The sequence below is a fragment of the Lissotriton helveticus genome, chromosome 4_1 (genome assembly GCF_964261635.1).
Source record: "Lissotriton helveticus chromosome 4_1, aLisHel1.1, whole genome shotgun sequence".
Lineage (NCBI taxonomy): Eukaryota > Metazoa > Chordata > Amphibia > Caudata > Salamandridae > Lissotriton > Lissotriton helveticus.
The window spans coordinates 1,717,679,235-1,717,695,846 of NC_136063.1; the positions used below are offsets into that span (position 1 = coordinate 1,717,679,235).

Consider the following 16,612-nt stretch of genomic DNA (forward strand, 5'->3'; position numbering starts at 1 on the left):
GTGCCTCACTCTCATTCACACACATTCCCCACATCTCCAAAAGTACTACTGAAGGTTGCTCATTCTCCTACATCGCACCCAAGACGTCCTTCAACACATCAAAGCCACCGTCCCACTTCTTGAGTTCCAAAAGAAGCTGAAAACCTGGCTCTTTGTATTTGCACCTTGGGGTCCTACACACCAGCCCAAGCACCAGGATTCCCCCTTAGGTGATTAGTGCACTACATGTATGGATATAACATAACATATGGACAGCCTAGGACAACAACTCAAATTACTCTCAAATTTGAGAATGTGTGTACATCTCAAAATCCAGCTTTAGAAAACGTCATTTGAAGACTTGAGGCAGTTTTGCAAACTCAATAGAATGTGCTTGTACTGTGCTGTTTAAAAGAAAGGAAGGGATAAAGAAAGGAATACATTACAGAAGGCAGCAATAAATGCAGGCAGTAAGGGGAGTACTGGAGTGAGGAAAAAAATGTCTACTGGCTGGGTCTGGTGGCTTAGTGGACTAATGCATCCACTGCAGGATAATGTGTTCGACCTCATGGACACAGGTTAAAATCCCGGAGGGTCCACTCAGCCTTTCATCCATCTGAGGTCGATAAAATGAGTACCATTGAGTTGGGTAATAATAGAGATCTGTTATTCAGAGGCAAGATACCCCGAAGGGATGAATGTGCACTTTACAAATACACATGTTATGTTTTGACAAAATTAGGAAATAAGAAAAGAATGTGAAAGGAAGAAATGAAGGAAACGATGGAGAAACGAAGTGTACAATGTGTGATGGAGGAATAAAAAGAAAAAGGGAAAGGAGGAAAAGAAGCACAAGATAGGGTTGAGGATAAGAAAGGAAGAAATTAAAGAAAAGGTGAAGGAAAGAATGGAGGTGAAAGAAAGTGCACCAAGGGAGGAAGGATGGGGAATGAATGAGAATGTTAAGAAGCAAAAATGGAAAAAAAGAAGGCTGCATGGAGAGAAAAAGGAAAGGAAAAAAGATGTGCTGAAGGAAAGAAAGGAGGTCAGGGGAATAGATACAAGTATGAAAAGCACTGGGTCAAGCAGGGACAATGGAAATTATTGACAGTGTAATATTGCAAAGGAATTCAAAAACAAAAGATTAAAATAAGTGTTGGTGTCCTTAATACACCACACATGTTTATAAAGCACATGTTCACCAAAGTGGGCCTTGAAAATTAATTTTACATGTTGCTATCCAACTCAATGCCACTCATTTTATCGACCTTAGCAAGATGAAAGACAGAGGCAACATCACGATTTAAATCTATGACCCTGAGATTGCACATCGATTCTTGGAATGGATATATTAGCCCACTAATCAACCAGACCCAGCCAAGCACTTCGTGAAGCAGAAGGTTAACAAAGTGAAAAGGAAGTATTTAGATTACTCTTACTTAAAATCATAACTAAATCTGTGTAATAAGGCTGAAAGCTTTGGGTAAATGCATGGACGATTGAACATTGTATGAACCCTGGAGGATACCATTTATAATGAGAGAGATGTCATTTGGCACAAAAACAGATACCTCTAAAGAGACAAACAAAGTAGATGAGAGGTTAAACAACTCACTGAATTGAGACCTCCGTTCACCGAGAAATACAGCTTATATATAGAGGGGGTAAACAACTCACTGAATTGAGTCCTCCTTTCCTCGAGAAATACAGCTTAAATCTACAAAGACTGACAACTGTGTGGTGACAACCCCTCAATGGCAGCTAACAAGTGGAGAACCTATTAGCGGCATTGCAATTCTGAAAAGGTTTCCAATGAAAGTGTGACAAATGTGCCTCTACCAGTTACCCCTTCATCCTGAGTCCAGGTGCCACTGACCCTGCTGCGCTATTAATAATTACACCACTAAAACTCGTCAAACTTTCAGAAACTCTTCTACATCCCCAACAAACTAGGGTGGCACAGAAACCAAAGAAAACCTCCCTAACAGTACCTATAACATTGACCTTTCTACCAATAGTTCTTTAGAAGGAGTTCTAACTGTGCCTCACTTGACTCACAGTGCTCAAACTTTATTTTGCAAGATCTTGCTTGGGGAGTTTGAGTAATTTCACTTCCCGCGTCAAATAGCTGCTGGCCCAGAAGCCACATTTCTTTTTTCCAGACATTGCAAATGTGAGCTTGGTCAAGGGTCGAAACATGGTTGCTACAAAAGAGAGGACCAGACCTGCGAACCTGATATTGGGTATCCATGTTCAAACCTTATACTCGGCTGAATAGCCTGCGATTCTGGACAAATTATTCTGTGCTTAAAAATAATGTATCCGTAGTATGTGTCTCTTTTAATGTGCTCTAATTCCCTCTGGCCAAGTTCTTCCTATTTAGAACTGTAAAACAAAAAGTCAAGATGCGCTCTGAATAAATGAATATTTAATCCCGTGCAACTGTGCCAAGTGCCACACGTTGGTTACCTTATGTGCTCAGTGAGGGAGTGTTGATGTTTTGAGGGCTGATCACAGGAGGCAGGTCACTTTTCTGTTAGTCAAGTTTGTGGTCCAATCTTCTGAGTACAGGCCAGATAGGCATCTAAATTTCAGCAAGGCCTGCTGTGCCTCCGGCCTAGTTGATCTCTGTAATGCTGCCACTGCCAGGTTCACGCAGCACAGCTGCAGTAATGCTCGCAAAAGCTGCATCATGGCAGCCGGGCTCATGCTAACTTAGCAATGTCGACAATGTCCCTATCAGCCATGTGACACCCTCCCCTTGATAAGGCTGTAGCATATAGAAAAACAGAATGCAACAGTAAGCAAAATCAAAAACTGCCTGTAAAAAAGGCCAAATCGTAAAAATTTCAAAAATCTAGTCTAAAATGTTTTTAAGGCGAGTCCGGTAAAATCAACAGATTATGTGTACCATGGAATGCAAGATATTCCAATAGGTCATCCCTGTCATTCATAGCCAAGAGTGATGCCATCCAGTTGAGCAGTATGAGGGAGAACACGTGCTCCTCATAATCCGATGCCTCCAGGATCATAACCGGGCAACTTGTGCGATACTCGATGAAACTCTGATGCAAGAGGCACGGTGCCGCCTCACAGGTATTCCTGCCTGCCAATACTCCAAGGGGCCGAGATGGACCATATGGTGTGCTCCCAAGCCGACAACGGAACTTCAAGTAAACCATAAGGATGATAAACGAGAGGAACTTCAGCATGTTCATATTCATGAAAGAAGTTATTGTTCCCATCAACAGCTAGAAACATAACCCAAGAGTAAAAAACTTTGAAGCGGAAAGCTGCGTCTGCCTCTACCACAAATATAAAATCTGCTCCTGCAACCAGGACTTCATGTCGAGTCAAATGAACAGTTATTGCGGCTCGGTTAGGCGCAGCAATATTAATCAGTTGTGCCATTACAGGATATGGAAATTAAACTTGGTAAACGGTAGAACAACACTGGGTGAAGAACAAATAAACGAAACCTTTTAATATTCAAGCTTGAAAAAAACCTACAACACTCTAACATAGGAGGTTAAGCCCTCGCACCATGGATGTCTCCTGGCAAGAGTGTATTGTGGGCAAGCACAAGCGCTACTCAGGGGTCTTGCGTATAAGTACCAGACCAAACGTTGGTGCTTTTATGTTGCAGGGATTCTGCACATACACAGAACTATGCACAGGAAAATGGGACCTCGGTGAATAGGGGCTAAGCCTTCCCACTACCTTAGTGCCCACGAGCCCAGGACCGACTAGGTATAGTGTCTCACTCGCTCTCCTACACACTCACGAAGAAGAAAATGTTTAGACACTCCAGAACACAACACTCCAGGATCTCTCAGGAATTGCGGTAACAAGAAACACCTTTTCGCTCACACTCTTGTACCTGTCTACAATAATAACTGACTGACGCACGAATGTGGGTTAAAATGTTTATTTTAACTATCATGTTCTAAATTGCAGTATACGAGCCAAAACCAGCAGAAAAATGCATACCACTAATATAGCAAGCATTGTCTAGGTGGTAGGGACTGACTAGAACAGAATAACAAGGGACATTGTTTATCGACCTTGCTCACAGTGTTCAAACTAAACTCCATGAACAGGCAGAGAACCAACAAAGCATACGGTTCTCATATGAAAGGAATAAATAGATTCTTGCAAAAATAAAGCCATGTAGTAACGCGCCCAAAAGCTGCATCATGGCAGCCGGGCTCATGCTAATTTAGGAATGTCTACAATGTCCCTATCAGCCATGTGACACAGCAATTAGGGTGCTAGCAGTTTTTATTATTCAGTTCATCCAGACTTTCCCAGCCTGCATCTGCCCCAGCTTATGATTCAGCCCACCCTCAACTACATAAATAATCCAATTGGAATAACAACACTCCTTAGTGAATGGCAGGCATGCACTGCTGACATCACTAAAGTGATGAAGTCATCATGCATGCACTGGGTGGGCCATCCCCTGAAGACGTACAAGGCAAACATCCAAGAACAGGTCAGGGATTCATTTATTTAAATAATCTTTATTGACTTTTCATACACAACACAAACATAAGGACATTGCAGGAATGCAAATAAGTAAGCAACAGAGTATTTTGCCATTACTAATCATATTACATTGGTAGAATTGGTCGCATTAGGCACAAGCGAGGTAGATTTGGAATGTAAGAGTGGAGGGGTCAGCACTGTGCATAAAATTACACTTTAGTAATATCATATCCTCATGGAGGACATACAGCCAGCATTTGAAACAGTTCATTAAGTTGATACTGTAAGCGAGTGAGTATAGGAATGTTAAATGATTTGCTTTTGTTCAACATACCGTATTAATGTTGTCTTATATGCACAGTGAAAAAAGCAGTCAACATTTGAATTAATACATTTAAGTCAACACAGTGACCATGTGAATACAAGAGTTTACATAGATTTAATTTGGATTTAGTTGTTAGAAATCATGACTAAAAGAATACCAGAGTTGTAGGCGTCTATGGGCGCATGAAGCAGGTTCTAGTGAGAGGTAAATGGGCCTTTGGTGGTTCAGGTCTGTGTGGTAGTCACCAAGCAGAGAGTTGTAACAAAGTGTTATCCACCCCTCTAAGAAATGTGAGCCATTCGCACCACATATGGAATGAAACTATGTTGGTGTTCTTCCAATTATTGAGATTCAGTTTGCAGGCAATTGTCGGCATAAGGTCTAAAAGAGATTCAACTGCTTCACTTTTTATTGACCAAGTGATATGTACAAGAATTCGTGAGTGGGATTAATACACAAACTGTTTTTGATACATTTAAAAATCTGTAATCCCAATAATTCTGGGGGATAGGTCAATGAAAGAACATATGAGACACATCATTCTATTTGTACACCACAGTTCCAGCACTTGGGATTTTGTATGAGATTAGGTTTGTGAAGTTTTTCGAGGGTCCAGTAATATTTGTGATTGATCATGTGTTTGGTTTGGGATAGCGTCAGTGATATCTTCTCTGTAAGAGTGGATCTGTAGATAAGTTCCCAGTGAATTTATACTGCTTTTAGAAGGTTCTGCTTCCCTTCTTTGCTTGTTTTGAGTGTGAGCTCTGCAGGGTTAGGCAGGAGTGGTTTATAGACTTTGGATATTAAATTTCTCCTTTTGCACAAGTTACTGATTAGTATAGGGAGAAATAGACTATCCTTTTGTATAGGATGTTTTGATATCTGGACTCTTGGGGGCATATGTAGGTAATTTCCATTTTGCGATTCTCAAATAGAGATTTTTACGGAATCGCTATTTAAGAATTGCAAAATGGAATGTAGGTAATAATTCGCAATTTTTTTGCGAATCTGTAACATTCCTTAATTGCGATTAGCAAATTTTGAATCGCAATTAAGGAATGAGTGTCCCATTCCTATTGACCAAGAGGAGTCCCATAGGAATGAATGGGGATACATTCTCAAATTGCAATTTTCTATGAGAAAATCGCAATTAGAGAATCGCAATTCCAAGGGTGCCAGGGTGTCCAAAGGACACCTGTTGCACCCCTGGAATGTGCCTGTAAGTACATGTGGCGCACAGACATGCCCTAAGGGCATGTCTGTGTGCCACATGGCACTTTGATTTTTTTTTAAATGCATTTTGACAGGAAATCGCAAAATACCATCTACTTGAAGTAGGTGGTATTTTGCGATTCCTTAAGCCAAAATCGCAATTTTAAAAGCACCCCTACATAGCATTTAAGGAATCGCAAAATTGCGATTCCTTAAATACTTGAGCAAAATAAGGAATCGCAATTTTTTGCGATTCCTTATTTTGCTAAGTGGCACCTACATATCAAAATGCCGTTTGCGATTCGCAAACGCCGAAATTCGCCGAATTTCGGCGTTTGCGAATCGCAAACGCCTAGCTACATATGCCCCTTGGTCTCTGAAATGAATAAAAGTCAAGGTTACTCAGCATGAAACGTGACTGTTAGTAGAAGCACGGGAGTGGGAGGTTGCCGTCTGTTAGACATGGGGGTCTCTAGTTGGCAATGGTTTGCACCTTTGTCCAAGTAGGTACCCTTCTTCGTAGTCAGGGTAAGGGGTATGCAATCCTAAAATAACCCCTGCTAACCCCCTTGGTAGCTTGGCAAGAGCAGTTAGGCTTATCTCAAAGGCAGTGTGTAAAGCATTTGCACATACCCAAAAGTAAAAGGACACCACACAAGTTTAGAAAAAGATCCAATATTTTTATATATACAAAACAAGGCCAAAACAATAAGAATCCAACATACAGTAGATAGAAATATATATACTTTGCAGGATATCATTTACAATTGCAGAAATATCTCAAAAACACAGTTCTTCTGAGTAGCTAGCTCTGTCCAGGGCTACTGCGATACTGAAAACAGCAGAATCCAACAGTTCAGTTTGACCAAGTCGGTCGGGGTTGTCAGCAGACTCGCAAACAGTACCTTTTGCATTGCGGCAGACACATTGGTGTGAGCCAGTCATGGCAACCGTTGAGGTTGTAATGTGAAGTGAAGGGGTGTAGCATGCGGTGCCCTCAAGGTGCAGTGCAGGCAGAGGCTCCAAGACGGTCGTCCAGTGGCGTCGGGGAGACCAGGGCTGGGGTGTGGAGTGAAGGGGTTGCTCGATGCAGTGCTGACAGATTACTGTGCAGACAACAGAGCCAGTTGGGGGAAGATGACAATGGTCTGTCAAGACTGAGGTGTGGGACGAGGTGGTGTATCATGAAACTTACGAGCGGTGCCCCAGCCACAATGTGGTTAGGGTTGTCAAAGTCAGCAGGCAGCGATAGCATTGGTGAGACCAGGGTGGCGAAGTGAAGTGAGGTGGTGCGGAGTGCGGTGCCCACAGGTCACGGTGCAAGCAGCAGCTCCATGGTGGCGGCGTCGGTTGTCATCGTTGGTGAGACCAGGGCTGCGATGCGTGATGCAGCGGTGCCCTTTGCAGGTGACTTCAGGACACAGAGCCTGCAAGGGAGTCAGTGTCAAGTCAGTTGCTTTTCCATTCTATGTGGCAACTGAAACAACTGGACCCAGAGGTTGGTGAAATCTTTGCAGTCCTTGAGACTTCAGAAAAGGAGGCAAGCTCTACTTGAAGCCCTTGGAGATACTCAGCACAAGTAAAGAAAGTTCAGTTCAGTCCTTTCACTGCCCAAGGCAGAAGCCGCAACCGCAGGCCAACACAATAAAGAAACAAGACAGCAAAGGTGCAGTATCCCTCCTGGCAGCCCTTCTTCTTGGCAGGTTCCTTGATTCCAGCGAGTTCTCTGAAGTCTTTTATCTCCCCGACACTTCCAACAGGAGGCAAGCTCTACTTCAAGCCCTTGGAGAAAACTCAAACAGCAGGATGATGCCCAAGACAGAAGCAGCAAGCAGCAGCCCAATACAGCAGAGCACACAGCAAAGTGGCAGTTCCTCCTTATAGCTTTTCCAGCTCTTCTTTCCTGGCAGGTTCCTTAGTTCAGCAGTAATCTAAAATACTGTAGACTGGGTCCCAATATTTATACAGCAAATCCCTTTGTTCTCATGGTGTAGTGAGGCTCTGTGCTCTGCCAAAACAAGTTATGTCCTCTTTGGTCCAGATTCCCGGCAGGAGGTGGAGACAACATTGTCCAAGGCAGACGGGGCCTATTCAGGTGCAAGGGAAATCTCTGCCCACCACTCTGAATGCAGACCAGGCCTATTCAGGTGTCAGTGAAAACAGCTCCGACTACTCTGAATGCAGCCCTGGTCTACTCAGCCCAGCCCTGACTCATTCAGGAAAGGCAGGACATACATCAATCTCCCCCCAGTGGCTGTCTGAGAGAATGCACATCCCCAGCCCCTGTCATTTCAAAGCCAGACAGTCAATACACAAACCAGCAGAAGAACATAGGATGGCTAAGCAAGAAAGCATATGAAGGTCGCTGATGCACACCTGTTTAACATTTTTTTTCCACATTTATCATTTTATTCCTTGTTTTGCGTGCAGTTTGGGACTGTGCCTCGCCTCGTTGCACGGGTTATGATCAACTCAAAAAAAATTGCAGCATAACTATGTTGCAAACCCATTCGCACAGCATCAGAAAATCGCGCTACAACTTTTTCAACTGTAAAATCATTTTATTTTGAAATGTTCATGGGTAATCCAGCTTGACAGTCAAGCTGGATTACCCATGAACATTTCAAAATAAAATGAATTTACAGTTGAAAAAGTTGTAGCGCGATTTTCTGATGCTGTGCGAATGGGTTTGCAACATAGTTATGCTGCAAAAATTTTTAAGTGGGTGCACTTGCCAAGTCGACATGGCAGTCACAACTGTGTGCAGACACTGCAGTGGAAGGTCTGAGTTACCTTTACAGCGCTACTTTTGTGGGTGGCACAATTAGTGCTGTGAGACCACTAATAGCATTTGATTTCCAAACCCTGGCACTCTGTGCACTTTATCAGGGACTTACCAGTAAATCAAAGATGCCAATCATGGAAGCGCAAATCTATAATACAATTTACAAAGAGAGCATTTGCACTTTAGCACTGACTAGCAGTGGTAAAGTGCCCAGAGTTCTAAAGCCCACAACAATAGGGGCAAAAACAGGAGGCTAAAAAGCAAAACATCTGGGGTGACCAGCTGAAAAAGCCAAGTCAAACACCATCAAAGATGTGTATGACCAAATATATTCCTTTCCTTCACCAGTCGGGGCACAGCACAGAATGACCATTGATTTTATTCTTGGGGTTGAGCCGCCATATAGATGACAAGTTAGATTTGTGGACTTTTATTTTAGAGTGGTAGTCCAATCTTAAAATAGGCTTTTTAGTGTTATTCATAACATATTTGGAATGTGAGAGGTGGAAATTGTGCATTGTCAGGAAGGCACTAATGGTTTTGTGGTTTAGAATTGATTTTCTAGGTTTAACTAAACTGGTAAATAGTCCACCTCCTCAAGGAACCAGTTAGTACCTTGCTTGAATAAATACGCTGCTTGGTAGTTCCTAAAATTTGGGAGACCTATACCACCCATTATCCTTAGAGAGCCTAAGTATTTTGAGTAAAATGGTATGTTTCTTACCTTGCCATAAAAGTTTAGTAAAAGTATTGTCCATTTTTGTTTGGAAGTCATCTGAGAGGGACATTGGGAGCATACCAATAGATAATACCTAAAGGAGTAATCATCATTTTTAGGGACTTTGCCCTACCCTACCATCAAAGAAATGTGGGTGACCAGCCATCTAGCAGGTTATTAATCTTCTCAAGTATAGAGTCTTCGTTATATTTTAAAGTAGTTATGAGGCCAGTGGAAAATGAGATCCCTATTTAATGCAACCTGGTTGGCGAGCAAGAATCACCTAGAATATCTTTATTTCCAATATTATTGAGAAGTTTAACCTTAGATTTGTCCTTATTGGGTGTATATTGTGATAAATCTGCAAATTCTTTAATCAATGTTCTTAAGACAGCAATGGAGGTGTGGGCATCCTTGGTGTTAGTTAAAATATCATCTGCTAATGCAGCTATTTTTTATAGTGTTTTCGCCAAATGATACCCCTAATACTCGCCTATTTTCCCTCAGATGACATAAAAAGTGCACTAATGCTAGTAGAAATATAGGTGGCACCTTGTCTGGTTCTTTTTTTCAAGGAGATAAGTTGTGGAATAGAGACATAACCATACATATTGGGGACTCATCTGGATTAAACTTCTCATGGGCGAAGTTTAAATAATGGCAATCAACTTTGTCAAACTCTTTTTCTGCATCAAACGTGATTGCTACTGTGGAGGTTTTTGAAAGTTTTGCTTTTTCTTGGGCATGACGAAGTATAAGTGTGTTGTCACTGGATAATCTGATCTTCAGGAATCTAACCTGTGAAAGGTCAATGAATTTAGATATGTATTTTTGGAGCCTGGAGGATAGCATCATGGCATATATTTTGCAATCCAAATTAATTCATGAAATTGGTCTGTAGTTTTTTGGAAGCAAGGTGTTTTTGCCATTCTTGAGGATCACAGTTCAGAACTGGTAAAGTGGGTATAGATTTTTAATAAAGGTCGAATAATAGTTGTGAAAAGGATTTTAAAAAATCATGCATTGTACCCGCCCGGGCCAGGGACTCTTCCTGATTTGAGTTTTTTGATAGCGCAGGCTATTCCTTCTTTTCTCATTAGGCCATCAATACATTTCAATTCCTCTACTCTGAGTTTGGGCAATTTGACCTTATCTAAATATATTTCACATTTCTTGATATCCAGGGATGTATTGTTTCTATAAAGGTTTTGATAAAAATCTTTGAAAACCTCTGCAACTTTTAGAGGGAAATGTGAACAAGGGCATTCTTGTCTTTAAAGGTATTTATGGAGCATCTTTGCAATCTATGTTTTAGATATGAAGCTACGGTTTTGCCTGCTATATCAGCTTCACATAGTCTGATGCTTTTTGTTTATTGGCATAGATACCTGTTTTTGTGCTTATAGTTTTATTGTATTCTTACTTTATCTTGACAATCTCTTTAATATGAGATTATCTCAAGAAGAGTTATGGTGTTTTTCTAGTTCTATAATGTGTTTCTCCAAATCTAAGAGCTTACTGTTAGCTTCTTTGCTCACATTAGACCTCATTTTAATAATTATGCCTCTTACTGTCACTTTCAAGGCTTCCCATCTAGTCATATCGGAGAATTAATTTTCTTTGTTGTCTTTGAAAAAGTTCTCTATTGATTCTTCAAATATTTGAACATTATTTTGGTGTTTGAGTATTTATTTATTGAACCTCCATTCTGTTTTGAGTCTGGAGAGGGGGCAGTCATAGACATTGTTATACAGGAATGAACTGATATCACTCTTGGTTCAATTGTTGTTTGGTCAACCTTTTCAATTGAGTTTCCTGACATTCGTGGGTAGTCAATGTGGGAATACAAATTATGGGGGAATGCATACAAGGTATAATCCTTTTCATCTGGATTTTGCAATCTCCAAGCATCTATAAAGTTGTTTTGAGAACATAGGTTCTCAAGAGATGTATGGTTTTTATTAGGGCACAATGTAAATTGTGATTTTCTGTCTAATTGGGCCATTGGTAAATCAACGTCCACTGCAAGGGTAATTATGGCTGAGTTTGCGATCCTTTTTTGTTAGGCAGAAAGCTCATCCCGGAAGGATGGGTCATCCGCTGTAGGCGCATAGACATTGATCTCAGAGGACTCATTATTGTTTTTGGAGAGTTTTCAAACTTATCCATCTCCCTTGTTTATCATGGAGATTTCACACCATGTCTATATTTGACTTCTTAGAGATCAAAGTTAGAGCACCCTTTTTTCCCTCACCGCAAAGCATCAAGCTATGTCAAAAAACTGCTTATTCCTGAGTGATAAGATGTGTGTGGACTCAACCTTGGTTAAGTAGTCAATGCTTTTCCTTTTTTTAAATCAGATGGTTGATCCTGTTTAGATTTAGAGATAGTGTCTCAATATTCTGTGTTAGGTTCATCATGAGTGGGGATATAACATTGTGTGGGTCCTTTGCTGGATCTATTGAGTTTGTTCAGAATGTTAAAATGTGTAAAATTAATGTCATCCTGTATATATATATTGAGGTAGAATAACATGAACAGGTAGTACAGTAGAAAGATATTATATTCCAAAGCATATGTCCTATGGTGTAAGATTGTGCTCGGAGTGGTATGTGATTATGGCCAACTTGGTATACAATGCTTACTCGCATGAAAAAATAATTTTCTTCATAGTACTGACAAATAATAAAGATAAGCAAAAAAAGACAAAGTTGTAAAATAAAAATAAAAATAAAGTAGCATTGTCAAACAGTTCCTTCTGGTTAATAAACCTGCCCATCGCCACCCGCTCCAAGTTTACAACAGGAATGGCAAGAGGCCGAAATGCTCTGAAAGGGGAACGGTAAGCCAAGAATAAAAAAGTAAGTAGTGCATACAATTCCTCGACAGAGGAATGCAATTATCTCCATAGTGCGCCGGAGAAATTTTAAGTTTTACCAATTTACTAGCTTAAATGATCACGTAATGCAACTGTAAACTATAAGTGATCTTCATATACAGCATCATAACGGAATAAACGTGTAACAGTGATAAAAAGCGATCAAACCCCCTAACAAACATCAATATCGAAACCGGAGAACAAGTAGCTGCTTGCGCATGGCAAATCTCGCTGAACAGGAGCCAACTGAGGTTGAAAAAGTCTGCTGCGCACTCTGAACCCCGCAACACAAGATGTCGGCCAAACACTAGAATGAGAGCTGGAGAAACGTCTCAATGCGCTCGGGGTGTTTTGGAGATTGGAGCACGGCCTGGCGCGGACTATGAGAGCGAAACTGAGGGCCTGCGGTGAGGACAACTGTTCGTTCACTACCCAAACGCCATAGCGCGCTGTGAAAGGCTTTTGCTGGGCAGGGCAGGGGAGCCCAATCTTGCCGCACCAAGCTGAGAGCGCTGCGGTCATTTCGGGGGCGGCCTGACGCTCATTGGCCGAGCGGAGGCAGCCATGGTAGCTGTGTGGTCCCTGGGCAGCCGTGACGTCTGTTGGCCTCTGCGGCGGTGCGAGCGCCTTTTGGGGGTGAGAGTGCAGTACATTGGGGACAGGGCCGTTTCTAGGTGTTTTGCCGCCCTAGGCTAGAATTGAAAAATGCCTCCCCACTCTCAGCTGATGTACAGTTCTCAGTGCAGAAGTGGTCACGGCGGTACTGCAATGCATGTATGCGAGAGGTGTGCGTGCCCTAAACACCACCTGCTCAGCCACTAGTCCCGGACTCAGAGCAGGTGTTCGTGAGGAGTTTTATTGTTGTCAGGAGACAGCAACAATTACAGACATGCCAACCCTCCCGATTCAGGCGTGAGACTACCGATTTGAAGGCTAGTCTCCCGCCTCCCGATTCCTGAAAGCAAAAACCCGATTCCTCAGGGGTTTCAGCTGACAGGGCTTGGTAGGTATTGTGTAACATCCAGCAATAGTCAATAGTAGCAGACAGGGGCTCTAGAAGGACTGAAAAACCAACAATGCCTCATTAACAAGCGAATGGGCTTTTAAAGACCTATGAAGTACTCGGGGACGGCTGTGTGTGTGCCCGGGAAGCTGTTAGGACGGGGGTTGGGGAGAGGGAGGGGGGGGCGGGGGTATACACTGCCAGTAACCTGCCAGGCCAGTGTTCAACACTTGCACCCACCCTCTATCTGCCTGTCATTGCGCTCCATGCTTCTAATCAGCAGCACACTTTCAAAGCCTATACATGACGGTAACCCGATTAAAGGCCCCATTCTCCCGATTTTTTTTGGATTTTTTTTCAAATCTCCCACTTTGCTCTTCTGAAATGTTGGCATGTATGCAATTACTCGGGGCCTGGGCTGGGGCACAGGTTGAGGGTGGCGGATATACTGTGCCATACATAAGCTATAATGCACTTTCGTGAAGGGCCAGAGTGCCTTTCAAGTTCAACAGCATGTTATTATGTCTGTTTATCTAGGAAAAGTGTGTACAACGAAAGTTTGCAATATTTTAATTCAAACATGCATAGTTTAAAGTTGTTACCAGTTATTTAATCATAATTTGCACAACACCGTGTTTGGCTCGACGATCAAAAAGGCTTAAAAACGTAAAGCTTTATTTTTTAAGAACATGCTCGTAAAAACAGCAACATTGTATGCAAGGAAGCGAGAGAAAATTAATTAGTGAAATAAGCTACCATGCGGGAAGTGAAAGGCTGCTTCACAATAGTTTAAAAGCGCATCACAATTAACACCGACCTATGCAAACACGGCTCCACTTCACCAATTCAGCTGTCAGGAACGAGAACCTTCCATTTTTGGACAATGGAAGCACTAAGCACACATTAATTTCTATTGCTGCAGAGTGATAATCATCACTCTAACGGGCTTTAAAATACAAAGGTTTTCAAATGCAGGCCTCAAGCTAGGGAACACCGGGGTCAAGTGTCCTGCCACCCCACCTGCAATTATTAATGACTTGCGGGGGTCTCCACACACCCGGAACCTGCTGCGCAGTCAAAAATCAGATACTCCCGAGAACTCACTGGCAACTTTCGTTTCCAGCGACTCCATCAGATGAGCTGGGCAAAACCATGGGGAAAAGAGAGGGGACAGCAGCACAGCGGGAGGGAGGAGCAGGGCATAAGCACCCCTGCGGCTCCTTGCTACCGCCGAATTGCAAGTCAAACTTGCCAAAAACTATGACTGCAATTACTTTTGGATAAATAGAGTCTGCTGTTCACTCTTGCGCTTACTGATGGTCGCAGGATCGGCGGCCCTGTCAGCTGCAGTCAAGTCGTGCGGCCAGGGCAGGATCCCATCCACATGACCGTTACAAGCTGGCTCTCAGCCTAATTCCCTTTCCCCGCCCCCGCCGCCTTTTGACTCTCACCCCCCACTGACCTTAGACTATAACACCTCAATAATCAACGATTGGCAGGGCAAAGACTGACTTCAGCTACGCTCATGAATCGGGGTGGGGGTGTCTAACTAGGATACATTGTTGTAAGTTAGAGAGCAATGCTCAAGAGTTACGAGCTGCCAGCCCTTTAGCCTCCCGGGAATACCGCGCATTGCGCTACTGCTTCTCCGACTAGTCAAGATATGGTGCATTATAGCAGTGCTCTGCATTGACAGCTGAGCAGCGCTATAATGCGTGAATAATGCATTCAGTGCGGTGATGCAGATCACACACTGAACTGCGCTAGAGTAACGCCCTGGGGCCCTGATGCATGGTACTTGTCAGGACTGTTTGCCGCCCTCCCCCTTTTGCCGCCCTAGGCGACCGCCTAGTCCTGCCTAATGGCAGAAACGGCCCTGATTGGGGAACAGTTCAAAGTGAAATTGAACAATCGACATGACAGTAATATCCCCTGCACCACCAATCAAACAGGCAATAAGGCTCCCTCAATACAAATTAGTGCCTGTGACATAGGGGCCTGGTGAGCACGGTCGGGGGCTCATTGCAGAGGCATACAGCAGTGGCACACTCTGCCTCCCCTGCAGTAGACAGAAACATTGCACAAACCGGACAGGATTGCAAGTGGCTGCCTGGACAGGGAAACAACATTCAACCACATAACCGGGATGCATCTTTCCTATAACTGGTGAGTAAGCCCCCCTCCCCCGCTCTTGGCATAACAACAGACTGTAGGAAGCCTTAATACCACTACAAAAGGAGGAGGGCAGGACTAAGAGCAGAGGGTCTGAGGCACTTCAAATACACTTTAAGGATCCCAGGTTACAGCGAGCACACAGGCAACGGGCCTTTGATCCGCAGGAATCCGGCTGGCAAATCACCACATGCACACCAATGTAATACATGGATGGACAGGGCATTGACAAAAATTGGGACACGTATCACGCTGCCAGAAATCTGCCCTGATCAAAACCCAACACGCCCGCCAGGAATGGTGCGAAAAGACCCAAAGCAAAAACAGCTCAACTTCGAACCCATCGCCAAGGCAACCACATAGCAGTCGGACCCCATTGCCGCAGAAGCTGCACCTGGAGCCACTGGCGGCATGATGCCTCTGTAAAATTCAACCTTGCTGTTGGAGCTCTGAACTGGCTCCAAAGCACTCGACTCTAGATTTGATGCCCTAGACCGGCGAATTGATGTTCTGCGAGAACGCATTGACCGCCACAACATCAGATTAGACATGGTAGAAGGGCGTACCTCAGATCTGGAAGATGGAGCAGCCCAAGCCACTAAACGAGTCGACCAATTGTAATGAATAATAAAGTCAGTTGCAGCAAAGAATGAAGATTTAGAGGCGAGGAGCCGGCGCAATAATGTACGCATTATGGGAGTTCCGAAATCAACCAATACGGAAAGGCTGGATCGTTTTGTGGAGCAATTACTGACAGAACTCTTCGGTACAGAACTTTTTTCAAGTGCCTTCGTTGTGGAACATGCTCACAGAACACTTGGCCCTTGCCCTAAACCGGGGCTGCCACCCAGGCCTATAATGGCACGGTTGTTGAATTTCAACGACAGAGACACTGCACTTCGACTTTCCAGGGGAGCGGGGACAGTATCATGGCAGGGCTCCATTATTTCTTTTTATTCAGACTTTACAGCTATGGTGCAAGAAGCCAGACGCAAGTTTACAAGGGCCAGAGCAGCGGTTCTGAAACTGGGCATCTGCTACTTCATGCTGTA

At 43.3% G+C, this 16,612-nt stretch overlaps 1 protein-coding gene across 1 annotated transcript in view; it reads right to left on the reverse strand.

Moving 5' to 3' along the window:
• MORC4 (MORC family CW-type zinc finger 4) overlaps positions 1-16,612 on the reverse strand; it is an 844,810-nt gene that overhangs the window by 504,844 nt on the left and 323,354 nt on the right. The gene's annotated exons all lie outside the window — the stretch shown is intronic.